The sequence below is a fragment of the Bidens hawaiensis genome, unplaced genomic scaffold (genome assembly GCF_021521415.1).
Source record: "Bidens hawaiensis isolate Kalapana, Puna unplaced genomic scaffold, B.hawaiensis_p1.1 tig00048931_1, whole genome shotgun sequence".
In the NCBI taxonomy this organism is placed as follows: Eukaryota; Viridiplantae; Streptophyta; class Magnoliopsida; order Asterales; family Asteraceae; genus Bidens; species Bidens hawaiensis.
This window is the reverse complement of record NW_027506097.1, coordinates 41,869-52,079: the sequence shown is the minus strand read 5'-3', so window position 1 is coordinate 52,079 and position 10,211 is coordinate 41,869. Positions and strand designations below refer to the sequence as shown.

The 10,211-nt window shown below is 34.4% G+C and overlaps 1 pseudogene; it reads right to left on the bottom strand.

Annotated features, from left to right (window-relative positions):
- Nucleotides 1–994: 994 nt before the first annotated feature.
- LOC143616691 (agamous-like MADS-box protein AGL80 pseudogene) lies at nucleotides 995–1,783 on the bottom strand (annotated as a pseudogene).
- Between the last annotated feature and the right edge of the window lie 8,428 nt (nucleotides 1,784–10,211).

The window sequence follows — 10,211 nt, the reverse complement described above, 5'->3', positions numbered from 1 at the left end:
CAAACAAACTATGACTGTAGGTCACATTTCGCCACACGTTTTTATAATGTGGCTAGTTTTTGTCACAGTTTTTTTCAAAGTGTGGCGAAAAGTACCTGAGTAGGTATAGAATGGTCACGTGAAGAATAATATGTGTGGCCAAAACATTCTGGAAGGTTTTCAAACATGGTCAAAGACCTTTTAGCCACACATTTAAGACGAAGTGTGGCAAATCACCCAAACCACATGTGTGACCGAAGGTCGATATTCACATAATGTTTACTGCCTTGACTCCTACACACTAGGATCAATTTAAAATTTGTATAATTGATAAATTGGAAAGTTATATCATGGGAGATGGAAGTGCTAAAACATTCAAGATTATATTCAAATAACATAATATTTATAAAAAGTTACAGAAACATAAAACCAACATTTAAAGGAAATTAGGCATAAATAAAACGGAGGGTAATCAATATGACAGACCCCAAATAGGAAGAGAGTTCAGCTTTTACGGAAAAAAAGTGATTTGGCGAAATCATTACAAACGGAGGCATCTCATACCAAGGACCAAGACCGAGATTTTGTTCAGACGAATTGTTCATCCAATCTGTGAACTCATGGCCTAATGTGATTAGTGATTTATGATACCAAATAAATCCATGTAAATTTCTACTGAAAATTATTTCACAACATACTTAAATTTGTATTTGAAGTTTCTGGTATGAATCTTTTGGATTATGGTAGCATATTTCAAGTTTCAAATTTAAAACCAAATGTATACTTTTATGTTCTATTTACTACACACTAGGAACAATTGAAATTATATAATTGATATGAATATAAAAGGTACATGTCATGAGGGATGGAATTGCTAAAACATTCAAGCTGATCTTCAAATAACATAATATTTATAACAATTAAGTTACGAAATATATATAAAAACCAACATTTAAAGCAAAGAAAACATGAGGATGACCAATATGACAGACCCAAATAGGAAGCATGTTTAACATTATGGGAAAAATTGATTTGGCCAAGTCATATTAGGGTTGCCAACGGACAGAGGCATCTCATTCCCAGTACCAACACCCGGATTTTGTTCAGATGGATTGTTCATCCAATCTGTGAACCATTGAGTCCTTTGCATCCCTCCCATACCACTCATGTTATCAACCATAGGTCTTTTCTCCAAGGACTGCATCCCGAGTCCTCTAGCCATCATTTTATTAGTAGTATTTGAACTACTACTACCAGCATTCACTTGGGGTCGAGGCGGTAGTGGAGGCGGCGGGGCGATTACTGCTTTACCTTTCTTAAGAGACTCAATCCTGCTTTCAATGTCTTTCATGGTCTGATCAACCAACCCACCCAGATCATCTAACTCAGGCAGCATTAAGTTTTCGATCGTCCCATTTCCGATCAAGCATTGGTGCATGACCTGAGTCATCTCCATCTCCCTATTCTCCTTGAGCTGCTTCTTGAGCTGCTCACTAGCCTTGGCGATTCTTTTCTTGATGAAGCTCTCCTGATTCACCATATTTTTGCTTTGCTGCATCTCTGGCATGCTGTTGAACTGTTCCAACACGCATTGCGCATCGACATTGTTGGGCCACACCTCTGGCTCAGCTTCATGTGGGCTATACATTATGGCGCATGCATCAATGCCACATAATGTGCTCAACTCATTCATCTTCTTCACCAAACCCTTCTTCCTTTTCTTATAGCTGGCTCTCCTTGCTGAGTCATTCATTATGAAAGCAAGCTTCACTTTCTTCCTTGTCATGGCGAAGGAAGCAAATAAGTGAAGAGTTGTTTGTGTGAGTTTCTTAGTTGCAATTGAGCGTTGCTATATATACACACTAGAGAGGTGACAGATATGGCATGATCATAGCATTAAAAGCTATTAATATAGTAATTAATTCAAAGATAAGTTTGTCAAAAGTGATTAAATGACAATATTTAATTTTGAGATCATTCTTAAAAAATTTTTAACAAAAATTAGATATTACTATTTTTAAACAAAGCATTAAAACTGTTGCTAATGGAAGAGAAAAAAGGTACTTTTTAAAATATGTTACCAACTATGGTCGTTTTTCTATCCCAATATTTGCATAATATTTCATTGACAGAAAACTTTATGAAAAGCTCATTCTAAAATTGTGTGTATCATTACACTTTTTTGAGGATTTAATTCCGTATGACGTTTGTGAGTGATAAACACCGTACAACTAGAACACTAGGGAATCAGGATTATTTTGTATAGTTAGAAAAATTATTAATTGAAGGTCCTGAGCGTTAAGCGGATTAACGATTTGCGGAGATGATGGAAATTTTTAGGGAGAAAATTTGATCATAACCCTAATATGTCAAGCTACCTGATTGTTTAAAAAGCGTAGGCTTAAACTTGTACCTATTGCGATTTGCAATCGATACGACATACGACGGTCACATACAAACATGGAATATATGCCTCCAGTATGATGATTAAAGTTTATATACCATATTTTTTCTATCAATTTGCAAGCGAAAACAAACGGCAACAAAAACTCCAACCGATTAGCCACCGTATCCAATAATAATTCTTCATTTGCATTTCCGTACATAATCGGTGGCTAAATTTGCTACCATTTTCATTTGTAACAAATTCAGGGGTGCAAATGCGGTGTTTTTTTATGGTTGATCTAAATTTTATTATTTGTTTATAAGGAATGTGACTAAGTCATCCTGAAAAAGATTTTCTCTTTATTAAATTTTTCACCATAAAGTGCCCCATTATTTGGCATCATTGTTCCAAAATACAGTTTTATCCCGTATGCCCTGCAAACTAGAGACGCTCGGTTATACCCATATGCACTACGAATCCACCATCTCCCACTATTGAACCCACACACCCTATTTGAGGTTGAATATGTGTATGCTGACTTTTATAGTGAGTTGGTTTGAGATGAAAGTGTGTAGGTTAATTTTGAGAGTCAAATTGTTTGAATAAGAGTGCCTACAAGTTTTAATAATAGTCGACATTTAAAAAAATAAAGGGAGTCCTTAGAGAGGGACTACGACCCACGCCCACGTTTCGCCCGCTCTGAGGCTCCACTCTGCCAGACTTCAGAAGTTCAGCATGCTTCGCTCAGTTGTCTCTTGTCTGCCTAGCTCCACGTCCGCTTTGTGTGGAGCCTTGGACCAATGCCTCATCTATCAAATACCCATTAATGCATCACGTTAGTTTCAAATTCTATTTCAACACGATCTTCAACCACGCTGATTTTTTGTCTTTAATGCTACGCCCACTTTGAAACACCAATTTTAATGAACTAACAATTACACGATCTTGATATTTCAATAACTTATGCGTTACTTTCTTCTCTACCCAACACCAAATTTATTAACAAACCATCATACTTTGTTAAATCTACTTTATAGGGTTCTCTATCACATTTAATAGGTTCTCTATGCTATAAAAACTGTTTCTAGTCCACCGTTTTAAAGAAAGAAAAGTTACAGTATAAATATGAAAATGCCGTGAAGTAGTGTATAAAAGTCGGATTCCAAGGTCAATAGACGATTACAAGGTCCTCGGAAATCCGCTTTGCTGCCTTTTCCCAACTCGGCCACTGTTACTCGCTAAGGTCTAACTCTGTTAAAAGTCGCTTTACTCAGAGGTACTCAGCCTACAAAATCTACTTGGTCAACACGATTTGATTATCTTTTTATTTTAAAAAACGCTTAAAAACTAAAAACAAACCACAAAATTCTAATTTTATCAGCATCGTTCATATTCAGCCCACACCCCGACCATCAAACTCCAACCATCATTGAAATCTGCATTCCTTTGTTCATACTCTAGGTTTATTTCATTGTTTGTTCATTTTTTATTTTTTTGCTATTTTTCTAATTGAATATATAAACTAACTTGCTGAATTGGTTCACTTATGGTTTGGTTCAGTGTATTAAATTTTTTTTTCTCTTTATTAAATTTATCGCCGTATTATTTGGCATCATTGTTCCGAAATACAATTTTATTTCATATGCCCTACAAACTAGAGACGTCCGGTTATACCCATATGCACAACGAATCTACCATCTCCCGCTGTTGATCCCACACACACCCTATTTGAGGTTGAATATGTGTATGCTGAGTTTTAGAGTGAGTTGGTTTGAGATGAAAGTGTGTAGGTTAATTTTGAGAGACAAATTGTTTGAATGAGAGTGCATACAAGTTTTAATAATAGTTGGCAAAAAAAATATACGTAGTCCTTAGAGAGGGACTACCCACGCTTCGCCTGCCCCGTCTGAGGCTCCACCTTGCCAGACTTCAGATGTTCAGCATGCTTCGCTCAGTTGTCTCTTCTCTGCCTAGCTCCATGTTCGCTTCGTGTGGCCTTGGACCAATGCCTCATCTATCAAATACCCATTAATGCATCACGTTAGTTTCAAATTCTATATCAACACGATCTTCAAACACGTTGATTTTTTGTCTTTAATGCTACGCCCACTTTGAAACACCAATTTTAATGAACTAACATCTACACGATCTTGAGATTTCAATAACTTAAGCGTTATTTTCTTTAAGCGTTATTTTCTTCTCTAGCCAACACCAAATTAATTAACAAACCATCATACTTTGTTAAATCTACTTTATATGGTTCTCTATCACATTTAATGGGTTCTCTATGCTATTAAAACTGTTTCTAGTCCACCATCTTAAAGAAAGAAAAGTTATAGTATAAAAATGCAAATGTCGTGAAGTAGTGTTATAAAAGTCGGATTCCAAGGTCATAGAATAGGCGATTACAAGGTCCTCGGATATCCGCCTTGCCGCCTTTTCCAACTCAGCCACTATTACTCGCCAAGGTCCAACTCGTTGAAAGTCGCTTTACTCAGAGGTACTCGGCCTACAAAATCTACTTGGTCACACGATTTTGTCTATCTTTTTATTTTAAAAAACGATAAAAACTAAAACAAACCACAAAATTCTAATTTTATCAACATCGTTCATATTCAGCCCCCACCCCAACCATCAAACTCCAACCATCTTTGAAATCTGTATTCCTTTGTTCATACTCCAGTTTCTTTCATTGTTTGTTCTTTTGTTTTTCTGTTTTTCTAATTGAATATATAAACTAACTTGCTGAATTGGTTCACTGTTTGGGTTCTAGACTTTTAAGTTCTAATTGGTAGTGATTAGGTTTAGGTTTTGATTTTAGTTACCGTAACTTAGTTGAATTTATAATTGCTAGATTCGTAATTATCGTTCTTGAACTTGTTTACTTTTTTGGACTTTTGTTTCGATTTTGTTCCTCTTTCAAGTTTAGTAATTGCAAACCTGATGAATTATATCAATTTTCAAACCTAATGAATTGTTTCAAACTATTATTGAATATTTCTTTTGTTTATATAATTCTATTTTCAAACCTTGGAAGAAGAAGATATTTAAATGACTCATATGTCTTTTTGACTGAATTGCATTTATTTTGAAATACTATAGCACTTGTAGATTTAAATTTAAACATGTATCATTTTGAATTATACTTATTTTTTACATGAATTATATGCTTATTTTGACACAGTCAAATAATTAATTTCGTTATATTTAGCAGGTCAAGTACTCCATGGCACTTTGGGAGTTGGGACTTGTGTGATCACTTTCATAGCAACTTTTAGTGACCATTCTACCCCCCCCCCCCAACTTTTAGTTATTAGTGTTCAAAACATAGATTTTTTCTAAATGTATAACAACATCAATAAGTGAATAAGATCATGAAATACTTACGGATATCATCCCCTCTAAGGGTCGGTTGCATAGTGACCGCCTAGCGACATTTGCAAAACTGTCATGAAGTAGTTGATTAAAACAAAAAGAAAACTAGAAATAATTTCAAGACTTCGATGCCCGTTAATATATATAACACAATAACACAACGCCCTTCACAAGAAAATAACAAAATAAAGAAACACCACAAGTTTGTTTACCATCATCTAAGTTATCTTTTTTTTAATAGCTAGCTTTCAAAAGTCATTCAACACTTACACATTAAAATCCGTCTACATATTATTTATCATTTTCATCAGCCATATAGTGTGAATAGTAATGATTATATCGAAATAAAAGGTAAGGGAGCAACAAATTATGCCGCTACCCTCATTTTAAATTTACATAACCAAGGTTCTGATTACAATATGTCTAAGGTTGTGTGTTATTAATGCGTGAAACATGAGATGTGAGTCAGCTACGTATGTGTCAGTCAGTTAGTGGGGGTTTTCTTAGTATATATACATTAAAAAACATGTGTTATGGTGGGTAAAATTGTAAAATCTTGTTGGCAGATGAGGCGGAGATAAATTATTGGTTTATTTTTGTACAAATAGTTAAAAAAAATCAACACTTTAGCCCCGACGCTCGCTAAGCCATTCATGCCGCTGCCCCCATGCACCTGCCGTTGTCGTGTGCCCGCACCACGGCTAATACCCCGCCTCCTCTATGCCCCTGCATATCACATGAATGGCCTAAGTTGGAGCGGGAGACACAACGCTTGACTTGTTAGATGCATATTGTAGGGTTAATATTATATATTATTATAAGGATTGTGTATGTCTTTCTGTTTGCTTACAACCGATTTATTACGTACTCATTACGTTTAATTTGTACCGTAAAATTCCATCGGGTAAATGTAAAATAGGAAGATAGTTCAACTTTTATGGAAAAAAGTCATTTGGCCAAATAATGATAGGATTGTCAACAAACTGAGGCATCTCATACCAAGGACCAAGACCGAGATTTTGTTCAAATGGATTATTCATACAATCTGTGAACCTCATGACCTTATGTGATTAGTGATTTATGATCCCAAATCAAATCCACGTAAGTTTATTGAAAAATAGTTCACAATAACTTGAATTTGTATTTCATTTCTGGTATGAATCTTTTGGATTATGATTGCATATTTTAAGTTTTATGTTCTATTTACTACACATTAGAAACACATGAAATTATATAATTGATATGAATATAAAAGGTACATGTCATGAGAGATGGAATTGCTAAAACATTCAAGCGGATCTTCAAATAACATAATATTTATAACAAGTTACGAAATATATATATAAAAACCAACATTTAAAGCAAAGGAAGCATGAGGATGACCATTGTGACAGACCCAAAATATAAAGATAGTTTAAATTTTACGGGAAAAGTGTCACACCCGACTAGGGGGCTGGACGTGACGATTGAATACCAACCAAAACACAGCGGAAATAAGGTAATAAATTTATATTAAGACACTAGGTCAAAGTTACAATCCAATGTCTAATACAACTACAAAGCCAGAAATTCAACTATCATCTAATTAGGTGAAAATGTTCTACTATCCATCAAAGCTTCTTCGGGTTAAGCTCTACGGTTCAACTAAGCCTTCTAAAAGGATCTTCTATCTCCAAGCGAGCACTTGTCTAAGATTCTAAATCTCCATATCCGAATAAAAAGTACCTAAACACATGCTTAAAATAATTTGGTCAACTAAAAAGTTGGTGAGTTCATGAGTTTAAGTTATGAAAACATTTAAATAAAAATGATCTAAATAGTATGGTGCACATTAAGCAAGTTCACAATCAAACATGTGTCCACGACCTGTGAACATCTAAAATATATATACCCCTTACCCATACCCCTTATTGTTATGGGTCAAATTTACTTACGTCTGCCAACATAAGATACAAAAATGCGCAGATATTATCACAAGATAACCATTTATCATTCAGTGGGAGGTCGTCCATAATATAGGCCCACTATGTGCGGGTCTCCAGATAGTACTACCCATATATCCCGTGGCTCCTTTCGAAGTTAATGATTATGCTAAAAAGTCGGGGATTGTTTTGAGCAGCTAAAATGGTCTTGATTAATAATACACCAGTAAGTTGAAAAACATATAGAAGCATGTATCCACCCAAAAATTTAAGAAAAATGGTAGTGCATAAACTCACCTGGTCTATGCGTGAAGAGATATATACTAAAGAAATCTTGTATGCTATGCCAGAAACGGGTCCAACGGATAATATCCCTAAATTCATGTAGCATGTCACTAAAAGTAATATGTGTCATAGAAAACGTGCACGTGACCTAAGTATGTTAAGGTTATGCATATGCTGATATTATTATTTAAGGTTATGGTTGTATAGTGTGACAGGAGTCATAATAATGTTTCCTCAATTAGAAATTTGTGGTATAGGTCTTGTGAAGTTATCCATAATCAAATATAGTTTATAGTAAAATAAAGTTTTGTATCAAAATGACTTCTATACATATAAGTTAGAATTAGATTAGATCCGAAAAACAATAGTTTGCCTTCCGGATATATTAGTCCTTAGATTACGAAACATTATATTGTAAATATAATACATAAACAAATTAAATTCGTAGTAACTTATTTAACACCAGGAAATTTATTCTCATATTGTATAAGAAATAGTTAAAAAAAAATATGCCTTGCTATTGTTGGTTTACGTAAAATTCGCATTTTAAAGGCAAAATTGTCTATCTAGCATGTATACTATTAATCCAATCCTTAGAAATATTTTCTAACATATCACTGACTTAATTTTAGCTTGAAAAAAATACATAATTTAGGTAAAAAGTTTAGAAGTCACCATTCTAGCGGTTTATATATTTAGTATACTATTTAAATAGTAACAATCTGTAACAGAAAAATATACTCACTTTTACTTCCAAACCCATATTTATATGTTGCATAATCTGTGAATGCGTGATTTCATATATACTTTTAAGGTCTTGGTGTCTTATTATGTAATTTTAGCATGCTTTAAGCATTATTCTAATGATATCAACAGTAACTACACGGGTGACTTATGAAATTATATTTAGGTTATTTATTGTAATATTAAGATGTATATTCATATATAACCAAAATGATGTGGTTAGTGTTGGTTTCGGGTTGTAACGCATTAATATTTGGTTTTCCAAGTGTGCTCAAGCTATAAGTTAAAGTAATGTGATTAATTTTCCTAACTTCACTATTTTGATTAAACTTTACGTAATAGTAATATTCTTAATTAATTAGTATTATTGGGGCTTTTGAATTAGTGGATTAACTCCGCTTGCAGCATGGTTTTAATGTGTTATGTGTGGGTGAGTTTTAGTGAACGAATCAATTTGTGCAGATTATGCTAGTCATAATAATATGTGAATATGCCACTTTAATTTAGTATTCAATGGTGCCTAATTAGTGTAAGAAAAATCATGAAATGAAACTCAATAAAAGAGAGAGTTAGGATTAGTTACCAGGTGTAGGAACTGAAGTAGGTTTCTTGATGCTTCAATAGGTCGAAGTTTTCTGTTAAAATTGTGAGAATGGAAGGGCAACAAGTTTAGAGCCGAACTTCTAATAACCACATGATTGAAGTGAAAAAGTGAAGACGTTAACAATGGTTTTCAGGTTAGACTTTGTGTACCTCTTTGTATGGTAGAATATACGCATGTGTGAATGACTTCAAGGATGTCTAGAGACCTCTGGTAGGAATCTATCTAAGGACTTGATGAGGAGCTGGGATATGATCAGGTCTCAAAGATTGATTTTCTCCTATCTTGCTTGTTTGATGGCTCTAACTTGTTAACAAAGTTGAGAGAGTGTAGGTGAGAACCGATTGATGATCTCTTCTGTAACCTTTCTTGGGTTTTATCACGGCAGCAAAACAAGTGTGCAAAAGGTTACAGGTACATGTTTAGGGCTGGGTTTAAAGAGGTTATTAATTAAGGATTTAAAATCAAGATTAACAGGGATGAAACCTTCTCAAATGGAGATCATGTTCTTGATTGCTACAACGTATGGGATTCATGATCTTGTTGTGTTTTTCTTGGTTCTGATTAAGAGGTTCCTGGGAGTAGATTTTTGGTGCTTCAATGGCTGGAACAAGATAGTGATCAGGAGAATTTAATCTGAGAGGGATGAAAGACGTAGAGTTTACTTTTATGATTCTTATAGGAAATTTCATAGAGTTGCGAAGTCTTTTCATGAATGGTGATTGGAGATGGGAAGGTCGAACCAGGGCCGTCTCCGAGAATTTAAATACCTCGGCCGAGCCAAAATAAAAAGGTCCGTAGGCCTTAACGAAAATTTGTTATTCGCTAATGTACATGGATAAAACTTTTATCGACCGATTTATTATAAGTATAAACCATTCTGAGCATGTAATTGTCTCATAAAATTTCGCAAATAACC